Source organism: Arachis ipaensis, chromosome B04 (genome assembly GCF_000816755.2).
Source record: "Arachis ipaensis cultivar K30076 chromosome B04, Araip1.1, whole genome shotgun sequence".
NCBI classification, from domain to species: domain Eukaryota; kingdom Viridiplantae; phylum Streptophyta; class Magnoliopsida; order Fabales; family Fabaceae; genus Arachis; species Arachis ipaensis.
The window spans coordinates 53,657,753-53,675,431 of NC_029788.2; the positions used below are offsets into that span (position 1 = coordinate 53,657,753).

Consider the following 17,679-nt stretch of genomic DNA (forward strand, 5'->3'; position numbering starts at 1 on the left):
GTTTGTTCTTTATTTTACCACACTACTAGCCTTAAGCGGAAAAACAATTTCATACCCCAATTGAATCTTTGGTTAGCTTAAAATAGAATTGTGCATTAATTAAGTATGGGAAATTGTGGGAACAAAAGATAATAAAGGAATGTGTCATGATGATATAATGGAAATTTGGGTACCTACTCATGTGAAACTATAAGAATAAAAAAATCTATGTGCATTGATAAGCGATGTTTATTTTTTTATATTTAAAAAAAATCCAAAAATATTCAATAATTAAATAAGGGGACAAAATTACCCCAATGTCAAGTTAAGAATTCAAGGATCAATGCATGTATGATAAAAATTAAAATAAAAGTTGATACATGAGTAAGGAATGTGAAAGGAAAATTTTGGGTAGCTAGGTATGAAATTTGAGTTATATAGAATGTACATATGTGTGGGATAAATCTTAGGTTAATTAAAGATTCAATTTACAAGCTTACTTAACCATATATGTATCCTTACCCTTACCTTGGCCCCATTACAACCTTGAAAAGACCTCATGATGTTTGCATTGGTATATTAAATGTTGTTGATTGGTTAGGTGAAGAACAAAAATTAGAAAGTATGACTAGAGAAGGATAGAGTGATTACCCTATACACTAGAGAGATTAGAGCATACATACATCATCAGTGAGGGTTCAATGCTTAAATTCTATGTTTCCTGCTTTCATGAGCTACCTTCTTGCATTTTTATCTGTTCTTACTGTATAAGAATTGAATTAGTGGAATTTGATTTGTGATTGTCTTGAAGAGCTTATTTACTTTTAACCAAGTGGACAAAAATCATGTAGTTGCATTCACATATATAGGTTGCATTGCATTGCATGAGTTCTACATGTTCCTACTCATTTATTTTATCTCCTTCAACTAAGCATGAGGACATGCTAACATCTAAGTGTGGGGAGGTTGATAAACCAATATTTTATGGTTTATATTGTGTTTAATTGTGTGCTTTTATCAAATCTTTACCCACTTATTCATTAAATAAGCATGCATTTATAATTCCTTCCTCAAAATACTTCAAGGTTGAAAGCTTGCTTCCTAGAGACTTTTAATTTTGTATTTTAATTCTCCTTTATTCCATTCGATGCCGTGATCTATGTGTTGAGTGTTTTAGGTTTTATAGGGCATGAATGACTTGGAGATTAGAAAGGAAGCCTACAAAAATGGAAGGAACACAAGAAATTAAGGAGATGACCAGCGCGAAGTGATGCGGACGCATGGCTCACGCGACCGCGCGACATAGAGAAAATTGCAGTGACGCAGACGCATGGCTCATGCGACCGCGAGGATTGGAAACCGCACAAGTGACGCGAAGCCGTGGACGACGCGCACGCGTGGCAAGGTAAAACGCTAGATGACGCGATCGTGTGACGTGCGCGATCTGCAGAATCTGCAGAATTCCCTGGGGGCGATTTTGGGCCATGGTTATACCCAGTTCTCGGCCCAGAAAAGCAGATTAGAGCCAGGGAAAATACAGAGACCAACAACAATATTCATTCTGCATATTTTCTAGTTTTAGATCTAATTTTTCCTCTCCTTTAGGTTTTCTCTCTACACATTCATAGTTCTTAGGATTTTGATTTTATTGCTTTTTGGATCGGGATATTGAGAAGAGTTATTACCTCCGTGAAGACTTCGTCATTCTAGCTCGTTTCCTTACCTTTCACTTACTCTTCCATGTCCTTTATTTACTCAGAATTATTATTGGATTATTTTTAGAATTTATTAATACAAGAACTATTTTTATTTTTAATTGATTCCTTTGATTATTATTTATCATGTCTTTCGATATTTCCTTTTCTTATTTCGTGGATTTTACAAACATAATGAGCGAGTAGTTCCATAACTTGATTGGGAGATGATTGAAAGGAAATCTTGAGTTGGATTACTCAAGAGAAAAATTGTAATTGGGTTTATTGTTGGATCACCCTCTAGTCATTGACACTAGTCCTTCCCAAGGGAGAGGATTAGGACTTGTGACTAGAAATAGCTTTCCAACTTGCTTGACTTTCCTCTACCTAGTAAGGGATAACTAAGTAGAGTAAACTTCAATTATCAATTAATCTTGAGAGTACTTCAACAAGAATAGGGCTTCCAACTAATCTAATCCCAGTCAAGGTTTTTATTTAAATTATCTAAATTCTCTGATTTAATTTCCTGTTTATCAACTCAAACCATTTTTTTAAAACATCTGATTAATAAAATAGCACATCTTTCTGTAACTCGTTGGGAGACGACCTAGGATTCATACTCCCAGTATTTTAAATTAAATTTTGTGACAACCCTTCTAAATTGATAAGTGGATTTTTGGTTGGTTAAGAATTGTACTTGCAACGCATCTCTTATAACAATTTCTTAAGTCGCCAATTTCCGCCACGTCAATGTCTTACTAAAGTGTTCATTTGGTTGCAAGTGGAATTGTTTGTCAAGAATGCTGATCTGCATAATAATTATCATCCTTCATTAGCTTAAATCTTGTTTTGTTCCCCTTGCTGTTTGAATAAAAGAGAGATGTTTGATTTAGAAAAGTAATTGTTCAATGTTGCAAAGGTTATGATGAAAGTTAGTGGTGGTATGTGTTTGATTCAATTGTTACATCACAAAATAAATGCTGCATAATGACATGTTCTTTGAAGTCTACGCTAGTTTGCAGCTGTGAAGCCTTGTATTATAAAAAAATCCCGTGAAAAAGAATCTAAACAAAAAGAAAAAGAAAAAGAAAAGCCAAGAAGTATCAAAGAAATAAACAATAAGGCTAGAAAGAAGATGCTTGGCACCAATGATCCTAGGAAGAAAAAGGTGAGCCATGTGTCTGTGGTGAAGGAATGTTGAGTACAATTAAGCCAAAGGCTGCTGCAACATTTGCCACCTAGCCTTCAATAAGTAATAAGCTCTCTAAGCAAAAGAAAGAAGAAAAAAGCTAACAAAGGAAGTAAGCAGAAAGCAAGGCATTGTAACAGCAACCTTAGTGAACCCTTGAGAAAACATTGTTTATTTAGTAGCAAGTAATAAATGAGCTATTATTGATCTGCATAAAACCCCATGGACCAAGTTCAACTATATGCCTAATATGAATATGCACACTTCGCTGGTTCATTTCATTTACTCTTATGTTTGATGCTTGCTTGGGGATAAGCAAGGTTTAAGTTTGGTGTTGTGATGACAAGTCATCTTATACTAGTTTTTCAAGCATTTTTCACTTGTTTCAATAGGTTTTATACACTTTCTTGCATTGTAAGTTAGCAATTTGGAGTGGAATTACAAGGTTTCTTTTCCAAGACCTCAAGGACAAGCAAAGCTCTTGCCAAGAGCTCAAAGCTCTTGCAAAGAGCTTTATTCTCTGGTCACAAGGAAGGAACATGTGCACACTCTGGCATGGAAGGGAACCAAAGTTCTTGGCCAAAGCTCTTGCCAAGAGCCGAGCTTTCCCCTGGGAGGTGCACCATGGGCCAAAAATTCATCAAAAATCCAAATTAATTCATTTCTTCACCAAATTTTAGAGCCCACCCAAATTCTTAGATCCAAATTAGGAAGTGTATAAATAGGTGTTATTTTGATTTAGAAAAGACCTTTTTCTTCTTTTAGAATTTTCACTTGTAATTTGGAGAGTTTTTCTTTGACTTTGGATCTCTGAGTTCTATTTTGGGGAATTGGGAAGGAGAATTGATCTCTCGTCTTCCTTGTTCTTGCTTCTACATTTTTTTATTCTTTGTTTTGGATCTTGGGTTGAGAATTGAAGAAATTCTGTTTCAATCTCACCTTGGGATCTCTCTCTGTTATTTTTCTGCATAATTCTTGAAACTGAGATTTGAATCAAAATTCCATTTACTGCTTTCATCTTCTACTTCTCCTGCAATTTACTATTCTACATCTTTTGCAATTGTTCTTGTAACGACCCAATTTCTGGTACGTCATGATCATACTAGAAACTGAGCGCTACCAACTTGTCTACCTAATTATTATCTATTATTTATTATATGAGCCTGATTCGTTGTTAAAAGCGTAGTTATTTTACGAGGTACTTTTTTTTTAAAAAATGTTTGGATTAACAAATAGTATCATTCATAATCAATTCACAACTAATAATATATAAAACAATTATAAACAACCACACATAAATACATCACAAGCAGTTGACAACATTCGGTGATTCAGCCTTTATTAGAATATAGACTGTTAGTTAGAACAGCCCTAGACATAGCTAGACAATAACTATATACATATATACATACAACATCCCAGGTCCTGACCTGTTCAAGAGGTCCCTAAGCTGGCACCTAAGCTAGGCTAGATTCTATACTCACTTAGTCCCTCTAAACTTCTAAAGCGAGGGAAAATACGTTCTAAGTCTTCAAAACTCAAGTCAGGTGGATCGTCATCAAAAGGTAGAACATCATCTGCTACTCCTCTGCACGTTCAGACTTTTCCACAGGACGTCTCTCTGGTACCTCATGATGTAGCCACACAATAGGAATCTCGTACACAGGATTTAGGTTAAAGTGCGCATACGAACGGGGTACAGACGTTGGTTGGTCTCACAGTATATACATATGAACAGATAACTGAATTCACCCTAGACTCAGAAGACTACCTAGAGCGGAATCCTCTTTGTGAACGGTCATCAGCGAACTACGGAAGTGTACCGAAGCTTCCATGAGAAGGGGGAAGGGAGAGAGAAGGGGTAAGAAATTGGGAGTTCTTAATAGGGTCGGGGGTATTAGTTAAGTTCATTAATTCTGTGTTGTTTAGCAGACAAATAGCAGAATACAAGAAACAGTAAATAGAAGATACATATAAATAGAGGAAATAAAGAAAATAGGAAACAGAAGTGTGTTCTCGATACCTCTGTAAGAGTCCTCTGACTTACAGAATAGCATTATAGCTAAGTATCCCAGGAAAGCACTCTCAGTGGTCGTACCACCATCTATCTGACTGCCTCTCTGCTGTAGATTCTTTCATAATCATTTCTTACATAATCATTCTCATTATCATCATTCATTAACATTCTCATTATTCATCATCACTTTCACAATCTTATGTAGTACTTCTTTCTTCCTCTGTTCAATCATGCTATACAAACTCTATAGCTTTTACTTTTACAACATCTTAATTCAAACCATTTCTCTTTATCACATTACTCTTTTCTCTTTGTCTTTTTACTTTGCTCTGATTACTCTTTTCTCTGTATCCCTTTATTCTGCTCTGGTTACTCTGTTCTCTGTGTTTCTTTACTCTTCTCTGATTTCTCTGTTTAACGTATGTATTTAAAGCTTATGTAAATATCGGTATGAATAGTTAGTCTGTCCCAACTATAGGTTCATTAAGTCTATACTGAAACAGTTTAACTTTTCATATAATACCTAACCCTATTCGCAATTCCAGGACTAACTATGTTGCCTTAGTTCGTTCACTAGTCTCTGTCTGTTTTTCTATCATTAAAACTTTACAGACTTTTTCTTCGATTTTTATCTTTTCTTCAACTTTTTATCTTCTATTTATCTTTGACTCACTAATATGTTTTTACCACTCCCTAAGTGTTTTATGAAAGTAATTATGAGATTCTGTGCTTAAAGTTGTCTTTCTAAAGCTTTTACAGAAAACTGCCTTTTCTGTATTATTTTATTAATATATTTTTGAGATTTACCCTTCTTTACCCTAAAAGTTATATAAATTCACTTTTTACCACCCGTAACTTTTAATATTTCTACTTTAACCATCCTAACTTTCAGAAATTATCAAATAACCCCCCAAACACCAAATTAATTACTTCCTTGCCCTTTTATGAATCAAAAAGGTGTTCTTCATTGTTCTTCATCACACTCAAAGTGTTCTTCATGTTCTTCATAAATTCTTCAGATTCCTTATCTGTTTTTACCCATTTTTCAGTCTTTTCAGCAACCGATTTTTACTATAATTCATAATAAATTAGCAGCCACTAAAACCCCATCTTTTCTACATGATTGCAACATAAATTGAACCTCAATTTAAGCTTAGGGTTTCGTTTTTCCAGCTGCCCAAGAACATGAATTTTAAAGCTTGAATTTCATCAAATTTCATCAAAATTTCAACAAATTTTCACCAAGAATCAATCATATATGCAACCAATTTTTAGCACAGCCAATTTATACAACATTCACACAACTCAAACACAAATAATCAAGATTAATTTCGTGACACCCTACCTGGTTTTGCTGCTCCTAATTCGGTTAAACTTTTAGGTGGTCCTTAAGAACTTTTTCCTCCTAAATCACATCAAGAACAACTTTAAATCCAAAAAATCTCAACTGACCAAATCTCACTCAGTATGTTAGAAAGAGATATCTCACCTTAGACTTGCTGGAAATTCACGTTTCTTGGCCCTCAAGTCTAGTTAAGCATGATTCCTAAGGAAGAACATCAAGAAAACACATGTTTTGCATGGTTTTCCTTGAAAACCGAATTGAAATGGGAGGGAGACAGCCATCTCACCTTATTTCCATCCTTGATAAGTTACATAGTTATGTAGAGGAAGAAGAGAGGATCATTTTGGTCGTATTGGAATTTTGATTTGAGTTTTAGTTCAGCAGAAATCAAGCTTTGAAGATTTGGAACTAAGAACTTTTCTCTCTTTTTCTCTCTACCTATTTTTGGCCACAAAGTGAAAATGAGCCAGCCTTGAGGGTTTTGGGGGTGTAGGGTGAGTTGTGATTGGTTGGCTTGGAGGTGGGTTAAAATAATATTAAAATATCTCAGGTGTATAACTACTAAAACTAGATGTATCAGAACACTTGTAAAAACATCTCTAAAAATTATTTTCTGAGCTACTATCATAAATGAAACTAGTAACAAATTTATTATGAGAATAAAATATGTATGATGAGGCCTTAGCATTGCTAAAGTCATCAGAGAGTGCTGGTACTAAGCTGCACCAGTAAATTGTGAACCCGGTTAAACCGGTTTTCTGTTTTTAACTAAAACAGACGAGGTAACCTTATAATATCATTCAAGTATTTTCTAATACTAATATAATGATAATATTATACAATTATCTCTCTCCTCTCATGAATCGAGTCCGGTTCGTCAAACAGAGACTATTTACAAAAATCAGAATCAAAACTGCCAACCGATACGGTTCAAAAACTAGGTTCTTCGTGACCGCGTTATCGAGCTTGCCTTGGAAAAGGTTCTAGCTTAAAGATGACATAATGACATTGAGGATTGAGATACTTGATGATAGAGATGAGGTGTTCCCTTTATTGATCTTCCGGAGAAATCCGTGCCTTCGGAAAAGATCTCGTATACTCGAAAATCAGGGTTGTTACATTCTACCCCCCTAAAAGAAAATTTTGCCCTCAAAATTTTAGACAGGTGCAGAATCCATCTTCAAACAATCTATTTTCTTCAAGCCATCCTGACGAAGAGATAGGTCCGTTCCTTACAGTATCCAAATCTAACATAGTCATTGCCATGTATATCATAACAGCTATTAAGATAGCTGGTCTCACATCGATTCGTCGTTCGGATCTCGATTAAACCATGCCTATTCACAGTCATTGAGGTCTTATCCGCACCTAACAATCAACATTAAGGTGATCAGTCTTAATATCTCAAGTTAAGTACAAACAATCCCAAAATGAGCACTCATAGACATTCATGCCAAATGTATCTTGAAGATACCCTAACAACATGGGACACACAAGTAGAGTATGCAATGAAGCATAGTCAGTCCACTCCCCAGGCTCTACTGGGAACGAACTGCTCTGATACCAAATTGTAACGACCCAATTTCTGGTACGTCATGATCATACTAGAAACTGAGCACTACCAACTTGTCTACCTAATTATTATCTATTATTTATTATATGAGCCTGATTCGTTGTTAAAAGCGTAGTTATTTTATGAGGTACTTTTTTTTTAAAAAAAACGTTTGGATTAACAAACAGTATCATTCATAATCAATTCACAACTAATAATATATAAAACAATTATAAACAACCACACATAAATACATCACAAGCAGTTGACAACATTCGGTGATTCAGCCTTTATTAGAATATAGACTGTTAGTTAGAACAGCCCTAGACATAGCTAGATAATAACTATATACATATATACATACAACATCCCAGGTCCTGACCTGTTCAAGAGGTCCCTAAGCTGGCACCTAGGCTAGGCTAGACTCTATACTCACTTAGTCCCTCTAAACTTCTAAAGCGAGGGAAAATACGTTCTAAGTCTTCAAAACTCAAGTCAGGTGGATCGTCATCAAAAGGTAGAACATCATCTGCTAATCCTCTGCACGTTCAGACTTTTCCACAGGACGTCTCTCTGGTACCTCATGATGTAGCAACACAATAGGAATCTCGTACACAGGATTTAGGTTAAAGTGCGCATACGAATGGGGTACAGACGTTGGTTGGTCTCACAGTATATACATATGAACAGATAACTGAATTCACCCTAGACTCAGAAGACTACCTAGAGCGGAATCCTCTTTGTGAACGGTCATCAGCGAACTACGGAAGTGTACCGAAGCTTCCATGAGAAGGGGGAAGGGAGAGAGAAGGGGTAAGAAATTGGGAGTTCTTAATAGGGTCGGGGGTATTAGTTAAGTTCATTAATTCCGTGTTGTTTAGCAGACAAATAGCAGAATACAAGAAACAGTAAATAGAAGATACATATAAATAGAGGAAATAAAGAAAATAGGAAACAGAACACAAACAAAAAAATACAACACAGACACAGAGAATAGAATACAAACAAGGAAAGCATACATTCATACAACAATCATAACAGAGGAAAAATGCACAGTCAAGTATGATGCATGTCTAGCCCTAGTGCAGGTAATGAGCTCATTTGTCGGTTACATACCCGCTCCCGACGTTACCCAGCAACCTCTGTCTGGATAAGGCTTTCCTGTTGGCAATATCCACTGCAAGCAACCTTTGTCTTGCAGGGCGGCACTTATTAGCCGATATACGCCCAACAGACTCACTATAAGCAACCTTTGTCTTACAGGAGCAACAACATACTCACTGTAAGCAACTTCTGTCTTACAGGAGCAACAACACACTCACTGTAAGCAACCTCTATCTTACAGGAGCACACTCATCTCAATACTTCTGTAAGCAACCTCTGTCTTACAGCAAAGCATTATAGCAAGGTATCCCAGGAAAGCATTTTCAGTGGTCGTACCACCGTCTATCTGACTGCCTCTCTACAGCAGATTCTTACATAATCATTCTCATTATCATCATTCATTAACATTCTCATTATTCATCATCACTTTCACAATCTTATGTAGTACTTCTTTCTTCCTCTGTTCAATCATGCTATACAAACTCTACAGCTTTTACTTTTACAACATCTTAATTCAAACCATTTCTCTTTATCACATTACTCTTTTTTCTTTGTCTTTTTACTTTGCTCTGATTACTCTTTTCTCTGTATCCCTTTATTCTGCTCTGGTTACTCTGTTCTCTGTGTTTCTTTACTCTGCTCTGATTTCTCTGTTTAACGTATATATTTAAAGCTTATGTAAATTTTGGTATGAATAGTTAGTCTGTCCCAAGTATAGGTTCATTAAGTCTATACTGAAACAGTTTAACTTTTTATATAATACCTAACCCTATTCGCAATTCCAGGACTAACTATGTTGCCCTAGTTCGTTCACTAGTCTCTGTCTGTTTTTCTATCATTAAAACTTTACAGACTTTTTCTTCGATTTTTATCTTTTCTTCAACTTTTTATCTTTTATTTATCTTTGCCTCACTAATATGTTTTTACCACTCCCTAAGTGTTTTATGAAAGTAATTATGAGATTCTGTGCTTAAAGTTGTCTTTTTAAAGCTTTTACAGAAAACTGCCTTTTCTGCATTATTTTATTACTTTTATTAAAATATTATTTTTAATTAAATATTATTATTTAATATTTTGTTATTATTTATTATTTTATTAATATATTTTCGAGATTTACCCTTCTTTACCCTAAAAGTTATATAAATTCACTTTTTACCACCCGTAACTTTTAATATTTCTACTTTTACCACGCTAACTTTCAGAAATTACCAAATAACCCCCCAAACACCAAATTAATTAATTCCTTGCCCTTTTATGAATCAAAAAGGTGTTCTTCATTGTTCTTCATCACACTCAAAGTGTTCTTCATGTTCTTCATAAATTTTTCAGATTCCTTCTCTGTTTTTACCTGTTTTTCAGTCTTTTCAGCAACTGATTTTCACTATAATTCATAATAAATTAGCAGCCACTAAAACCCCATCTTTTCTACATGATTGAAACACAAATTGAATCTCAATTTAAGCTTAGGGTTTCGTTTTTCCAGCTGCCCAAGAACATGAACTTTAAAGCTTGAATTTCATCAAATTTCATCAAAATTTCACCAAATTTTCACCAAGAATCAATCATATATGCAACCAATTTTTAGCACAGCCAATTTATACAACATTCACACAACTTAAATACAAATAATCAAGATTAATTTCATGACACCCTACCTGGTTTTTCTAATACTAATATAATGATAATATTATACTATTATCTCTCTCCTCTCATGAATCGAGTCCAGTTCGTCAAACAGAGACTATTTACGAAAATCAGAATCAAAACTGCCAACCGATACGGTTCAAAAACTAGGTTCTTCGTGACCACGTTATCGAGCTTGCCTCGGAAAAGGTTCTAGCTTAAAGATGACATAATGACAATGAGGATTGAGATACTTGATGATATAGATGAGGTGTTCCCTTTACTGATCTTCCAGAGAAATCCGTGCCTTCGGAAAAGATCTCGCATACTCGAAAATCAGGGTTGTTACAGTTCTTGGTTGGATCAAGGGAGGATTGAGATCTAGACTTGTTCTCTAGTCTCTTCTAACCCTGAGATCTTTGACTTCTCTTGAACCATTGAAATTGAGCTACATTTTGCTTTCTGTTTGGATTTTCAAGCAATTGTTCTTTTCTTGTTTAGATCTGTTGCATTCTAATTCACCCTTTACTTCTCTGTTTAATGTCATTTTACTTTTCTTTGTTTAAATTCTGCATTTCCAGTCCCCAATTCATTTTATTATTCAAGCCATTTACATTTCTTGCACTTTAAGTTTCAGTTATCTACATTTCTTGCACTCTAAGTTTCTGCCATTTACTTTACGTGTTCTTTAAGATTCAGCACTTTTTCTTTCTGTTCTCTTTAATTTACTACAATCCCCCTTCTCCCTTTACAATTCATGCAATTTAGCTTCTGTCAATTACAAATCACTCAAATCAACTCTTGTTTGCTTGACTAAATCAACCACTAAACTAAAATTGCTCAATCCTTCAATCCCTGTGGGATCGACCTCACTCACGTGAGTTATTATTACTTGATGCGACCCGGTACACTTGTCGGTGAGTTTTATGTTGGATCGTTTTCCACACATCAAACCTTTCTTAACAGGAAAGTAACAAATTTGAAATTTTTTTTTGAATCAAAAAATTAATAGTTAGTAAAGTTTTTGAAAATATAAAACAAAATTAAGAAAAAGATTTTGAAAATTTATTTAAGAAATTCGAAAATATTAAGAAGAAAAATGAAAAAAATTTGATTTTTGAAAAGGATTTGAAAAGATAAAATTTTTAAATTGAAATTTTTGACTTGACTAACAAGAAACAACTAAATTTTAAAATTTTTTTACCAAGTCAACCAAAAATTTCGAAATTTATGAGTAAAATAAGGGAAAGATATTATTTTTTATTTTTGAATTAACAAAGAAAGAGAAAAACAACAAAATGACACAAGACATAAGAATTTAAGATTAAAACAAATAATGCTTGCAAGAACACTTTGAATGTCAAGATGAACACCAAGAACACTTTGAAGATCATGATGAACATCAAGAACATATTTTTGAAAATTTTTTAGAAAAGAAACACATGCAAGACACCAAACTTAAAAATTTTTAAACTTTAGACACTAATAATTCAAAAATGCATATGAAAAATAAGAAAAGATACAAAACAAGAAAAATTAAACATCAAACAAGGAAAATCATCAAGAACAACTTGAAGATCAAAGAAGAACATAATGCATGAATTTTCAAAAATTTTAAGAAAATTAAAAAAATGCAATTGGCACCAACTTAAAATTTGACAAAAGACTCGAACAAGAAACACAAATTTTTTTTTTGGTTTTTATGGTTTTATTAAATTTTTTTTTGTATTTTTTTTCAAAATTATTTTGGAAAAAAAAATAAAGAAATTCAAAATTTTTAATAAGAATTCCAGGATTCATGCAATGTTATTCTAAAGCTTCGGTCCAAAAGAATTAGACATGGCCAAATGGCCAGCCAAGCATTAGCATAACAAATACAGACATGTCCTTTCTACAATGGAAAGTGGAAACCTCAGTCCAAAAGTTTAGACATGGCTTAACAGCCAGCCAGGCTTCAACATATCTCATGAAGCTCTAGAATTCATTCTTAAACTTCTGAAGAACATATATATTTTTTTAAATTTTTCGAAAATTAAAAATAAAAAGCTTAAACATAAAAAAAAAATTACCCAATCTAAGCAGCAATATGAACCGTCAGTTGTTCAAACTCGAACAATCCCTGGCAACGGCGCCAAAAACTTGGTGCACAAAATTGTGATCACGCTTTTCACAACTCCGCACAACTAACTAGCAAGTGCATTGGGTCATCCAAATAAAACCTTACGTAAGTAAGGGTCAATACCACGGAGATTGTCGGCTTGAAGCAAGCTATGGTCATCCTGTAAATCTTAGTCAGGCGAATTCAATTGGTTATGAGTTTCGATAATTAAAAGATAAATAAAACATAAAATAAAATAAGATACTTATGTAATTCATTGGTGGGAATTTCAGATAAGCATTTGGAGATGCTTTGTTGCTTCTGAACCTTTGCTTTCCTACTGGCTTCATCCAACCATGCGTGCTCCCTTCCATGGCAAGCTGTATGATCCTCTCGGATGAAAAATATCAGGTACGGTTTCTGGACAGCTAATCAACTGTCGGATTTCTCGTCTCGGATGAAAAATACCAGGTATAGCTACCGCACGGCTAATCATCTGTCGGTTCTCACTAGCGTCGGAATAGGATTTCTCTATCCTTTTGCACACTATCACTGTGCCCAACATTCGCGAGTTTGAAGCTCGTCACAGTCATCCCTTCCTAGATCCTACTTGGAATACCACAGACAAGGGTTAGACTTTCCGGATCTCAGGAATGCTGCCAATTGGTTCTAGCCTCTACCACGAAGGTTCTAATCTCACAGATTCGGTACATGGATTAGAGACCCAAGAGAATATACTTTGGCTGTCGTCCAATGACTACGTTGAACATCGTGTAGACTGCTTGTGGTTGTCAGGCACACGGATCTTCGCTAAGCGAGTAACGAAGATAGTGGGTGATTGTCACGGGTCACCCCTTCATTCTGACATAACTGAATTAAGTACGAGAGTATATCTTGGAGAAGAAGTAAGAATGAATTGAAAGAGAAACAATAGTATTTGCATTAATCCATGAAGAACAGTAGAGCTCTGCACCTTAATCTATGAGGTGTAGAAACTCCACCGTAGAAAATACATAAGAAAAAGGTCTAGGCATGGCCGAATGGCCAACCTCCCAAATGTAACATAAGAGTGGAAAGAGGGTTTCCAATCATCAAATTCTAAGGTCTAAACATCCAGAGATGCAAATACAATAGTAAAATGTGCTATGTATACTAAACTAGTTACTAGGGATTACAGATAATAAGTAACTAAGTGCAGATAGTGTAGAAATCCACTTCTGGGGCCCACTTGGTGTGTGCTTGGACTGAGCACTGAGATTTACATGTGCATAGGCCATTTCTAGAGTTGAACGCCAGCTTGGATGCCAGTTTGGGTGTTTAACTCCAGTTCTGGTGCCAGTTCTAGCATTTTACGCCAGAAAAGGGTCTCTGGTGGGCATTTAGACGCCAGTTTGGGCCATTAAATCTCGGGCAAAGTATGAACTATTATACATTACTGGAAAGCCCAAGATGTCTACTTTCCAATGCAATTGAGGGCGTGCCAATAGCTCCAAAAAATCCACGTCGAGTGCAGGAGGGTCATAATTGTAAGATCCAGGACTTTGAAAAGTCTTTTTAGGATCAAGTCTCAAATCATATAGTTATTTACAGCCTCAATTTCAGAAATTATTTTATTAAAGATAATTAAGGCAAGTTTTGATTTATTGGATTTGAGATAAGTTATGATTATTATCCAATTTTATAATTATTGGATTATTTTCTATATTTAAAGTATAAGGTTGATAGTTATGAAATAATAAGGATTTTTATATGATTTGAATTAGATAAATAATATTTTAAATATTATTACTGCTATTTTAGAAAATGAAGAAATTAAGTATATTACTTCTAATTATATGATTTAGACATTTTATTTGAAAATAATTTGCGAAAGTGATGAACAAATAGTATTTTCTATATATAATTAGGGTTGGATTTAATTGAGTTTCAATTACTATATTATTCCCAATTTTATGTGAAATTACTATAATGCCCCTAACCCTAATTTTTCTAAACCCATTCCCTTCCATCCTTCCTCCATGCTGCGCAGCCCAACCCCTTTCCTCACTGCCTTTGCTGCGCAGCAACAACAACAATGACACACACAGTTTCCTTTGTTCTCCAAGAAAGAAAGAAACAAAGAGAAAGAGAGATCTGAGGGGGAAGGAGGCCACGTTGCTGCCGCTGCTACCAATCCGCGCCGTCAGGGTCGTCCCATCCACGGAGCCTGAGTCGCGCCGTGTCACTGAGAGGAGAAGGAGATCCGGAAGGGAGGAAGAGCACCGGGGAAGCAGCAGCTCACAGGCCAGCCGCATTCTGCCACCATGTCCAGCTCCTGGCCGTCGCGCTACCGATTTGTCGCCGATTTCGCCATCCGCGCCGTCGTCCTTACTGCGAGACCAGCGCCGCCGTTGCCATCCTTGCATGAGAATAGGTAGAGGCTAGCAGTAGAGGACGGCGCATGAGAGGGAGTTTGCGGTGAAGGGAGAGTGGCGCCGTCTTGTACGCCGCCGTTGCACCTGGATACCGTCGCCGCTACTGCCTTATTGTGTTATTCGGTAAAAAATTATGTTTCGAATAATCTCGCGTTAGTATTCTGTTGTGTTTGGTTAATGAATGAGTCTTGGTAACGTGGGATCGAGTCCTGATTATTATATGTTGCGATTAGTGTTGCTATGGTTATTGCAAAAGTGGCTGGGAGCTGAGGCTTTAGTTCCCGTCAGTTCGGTTTGAGGCGGAAAGGACTTGATGAGGCATTTGGGCTATGGTTTTGCGTTTTGAGGTAGGGGCGCTTTCCAAAAACTGTGTTTTATGTATTGGAATTTTTACATATGGATACTTATGTGAGATATTGTGTATTTGGTATTTTGTATCTGCCTTATGTATTATTTGATTGACTCGAATGATTATGGATGTTGATTTGGCTGAATTGTTGTGCGGCTTGTGAAATGTAATATTTTGAAGTTGATTCTTTAAAGCTTTGAAATCGAGTTTAATCCGTTGAGGATTGATTTGAGTTAATTTTCTTGGGAATGTGAAAAATAGAATGTACTCTTGAATTCACCCTGGTTTTCTTTAATTGACTTGGTTTTGGACAAATGATTTATTGCTGACCCGATTCTTTAAAGCTTTGGAAATGAGTTAAATCGGTTGATATTGAGTTGATTTTGAAAGAGTTTTCTTGAGATATGCCACTGAGGCGACTATTGGATTTAGCTTGCCTTGAATTGATTTCTGGTTTTGAGCTGTTGAAAAGGAATGAGAAACGGTTTAGTTGGGACCCGAACCGGGTGGCAAAAGTCCAAGTTTTAAGGGAGGTGCTGTCAAAATTTCTACAAATTCCTAGTCTTGTTTAAAAAGTTATTTAAAAAGGAATGGATTTGAGAAATTGTATTATTTGATTTATTAATAGAATATTTATGTTTTCAAGCTTAATTTATTTAATGAACCTTATGCGTTGAGTTTGGCCCATTTAGAAATGAGCTATTTTTACCGTTTGAATCACTGAAGGAAAGAATGATGCTCTAATATTGATTTCAATATAAAAAGGGTCCTTTAGTGATTTCAAAGGAATCTAGACTTTTGATTGAGTAATTAAGTTTGAGGCATTTTGGAAGAGTTAGAAAAATGGGTTCCAAAAAGAAACCTGAAAGTGGTTTGATTCAAATGAACCAGAAATGAGATATTTAAAGCCAAGGCTGAAAAGAGTTGAAATTTGATTTCAAAGTGAAATGGCTTGAGAAAAGTGATTTATGGCTTAAATGCGGTTTTATGAATTTAATGATGTTGAACGGTGGAAGTGTTGTTTTGTTATGGGCCGGAATGGCTGTGTATGATTATGAATATTGGCTGGTTTTGGATTGAACTGTGAGCCGGAATGACTGTGTATGATATTGATTTATGGCTGAATGCCGAATGAGTTATGGGCCGTATGGCTGACTATGAATTTTGAATTTAAGTCGGATGGCTGAGATGGATGTTGATCCATGGCTGGAACTGAATGAATATATGTTTGAGATACCTGGGTAGTAGCAAGGGTTGTGGTTCGTCCCACTTGCTCCAGGTCAGAGACTGTGATGCCTGGGTAGTAGCGGTAGTAGTATGGATTGTTTGGGCCTAGGGCCGTGGTTGGATTGTTTGGGCCTAGGGCCGTGGTTGGATTGAGATGGACCGATGGTTGGTTTTGGTTTTGTGTTTCTGATTTGGAAAAATATGAAAGGCTATTTTGGTTCAGCATAGATAAACCTTTTTGAAAGGCTTTTGGTGTCTTTCAGAATTGAATGGTTCCTCTTTTAGAAAAGATTTCCGACTTTACTTTTATTGTAAACCGATGTTTTTGAAAAGAGGCATGAGACGGTTATTAATCACTGGTACGGTTTATCTTCCAGTATCCTATTACAGTAATTCCCAAAAACCCTCTACTGAGAACCCTTTCGAGGATGATGTTCTCACCCCCCCTACATTTTTCCTCTTTCAGGATGTGGACGCAGAAGTTATGAAGAGCTTATTTTATTGTTGTTGTGATGCTCTGTATTGTTTTAGTTATGATTTACTGCACCCTCGCCTTTATCTTGATATAATCTGTAAGAGGGATAGGAATTGTATTGGATTATGTTTGTAATATTATTTATATATATTTATGTATATATATGGATGTACTCTTTATGTGTTTTTGTAAGTTGTATGGTATGTATGGGTGTACGCTGTATCGTAAAAGTATTTTTGGGAGCGGTATTGTGGTTTAAAGTTTTAAACAGGCTCATATTTTAGTATTAAGTAGTATAAGTGTCGTCGTAATGTCCGAGCTATCAGAGTCGCACAGCCGGAAGTGTGAACTTTGGTAGTTAGGGTGTTACATTATGGTATCAGAGCAGTTCTTCCTGTAGAGCCTGAGGAATGGACTGGCTATGTTTCAGTTGCATACTCTGAGTGTCTGTCATGTATTAGGTCTTGTCGAATGTCGAGAATTAGAGCTTTATGCACATGACGGTCTATTGATTAATGCTGTTAGTCTTGCATTGCATGATTCTTGGTATTAAGTTTTGCCGGCTTAATACTAGTGAATTATGTATATGAAAGTACTGATTGGTTATCATAGA

General features: G+C 35.6%; 1 long non-coding RNA gene across 1 annotated transcript; it reads left to right on the forward strand.

The window, feature by feature from the left end:
- Positions 611-17,198, forward strand: LOC110271057. Its single transcript, XR_002361082.1, has 3 exons — positions 611-622; positions 14,831-15,362; positions 17,058-17,198. It is a non-coding gene; the product is annotated as an uncharacterized LOC110271057 (long non-coding RNA).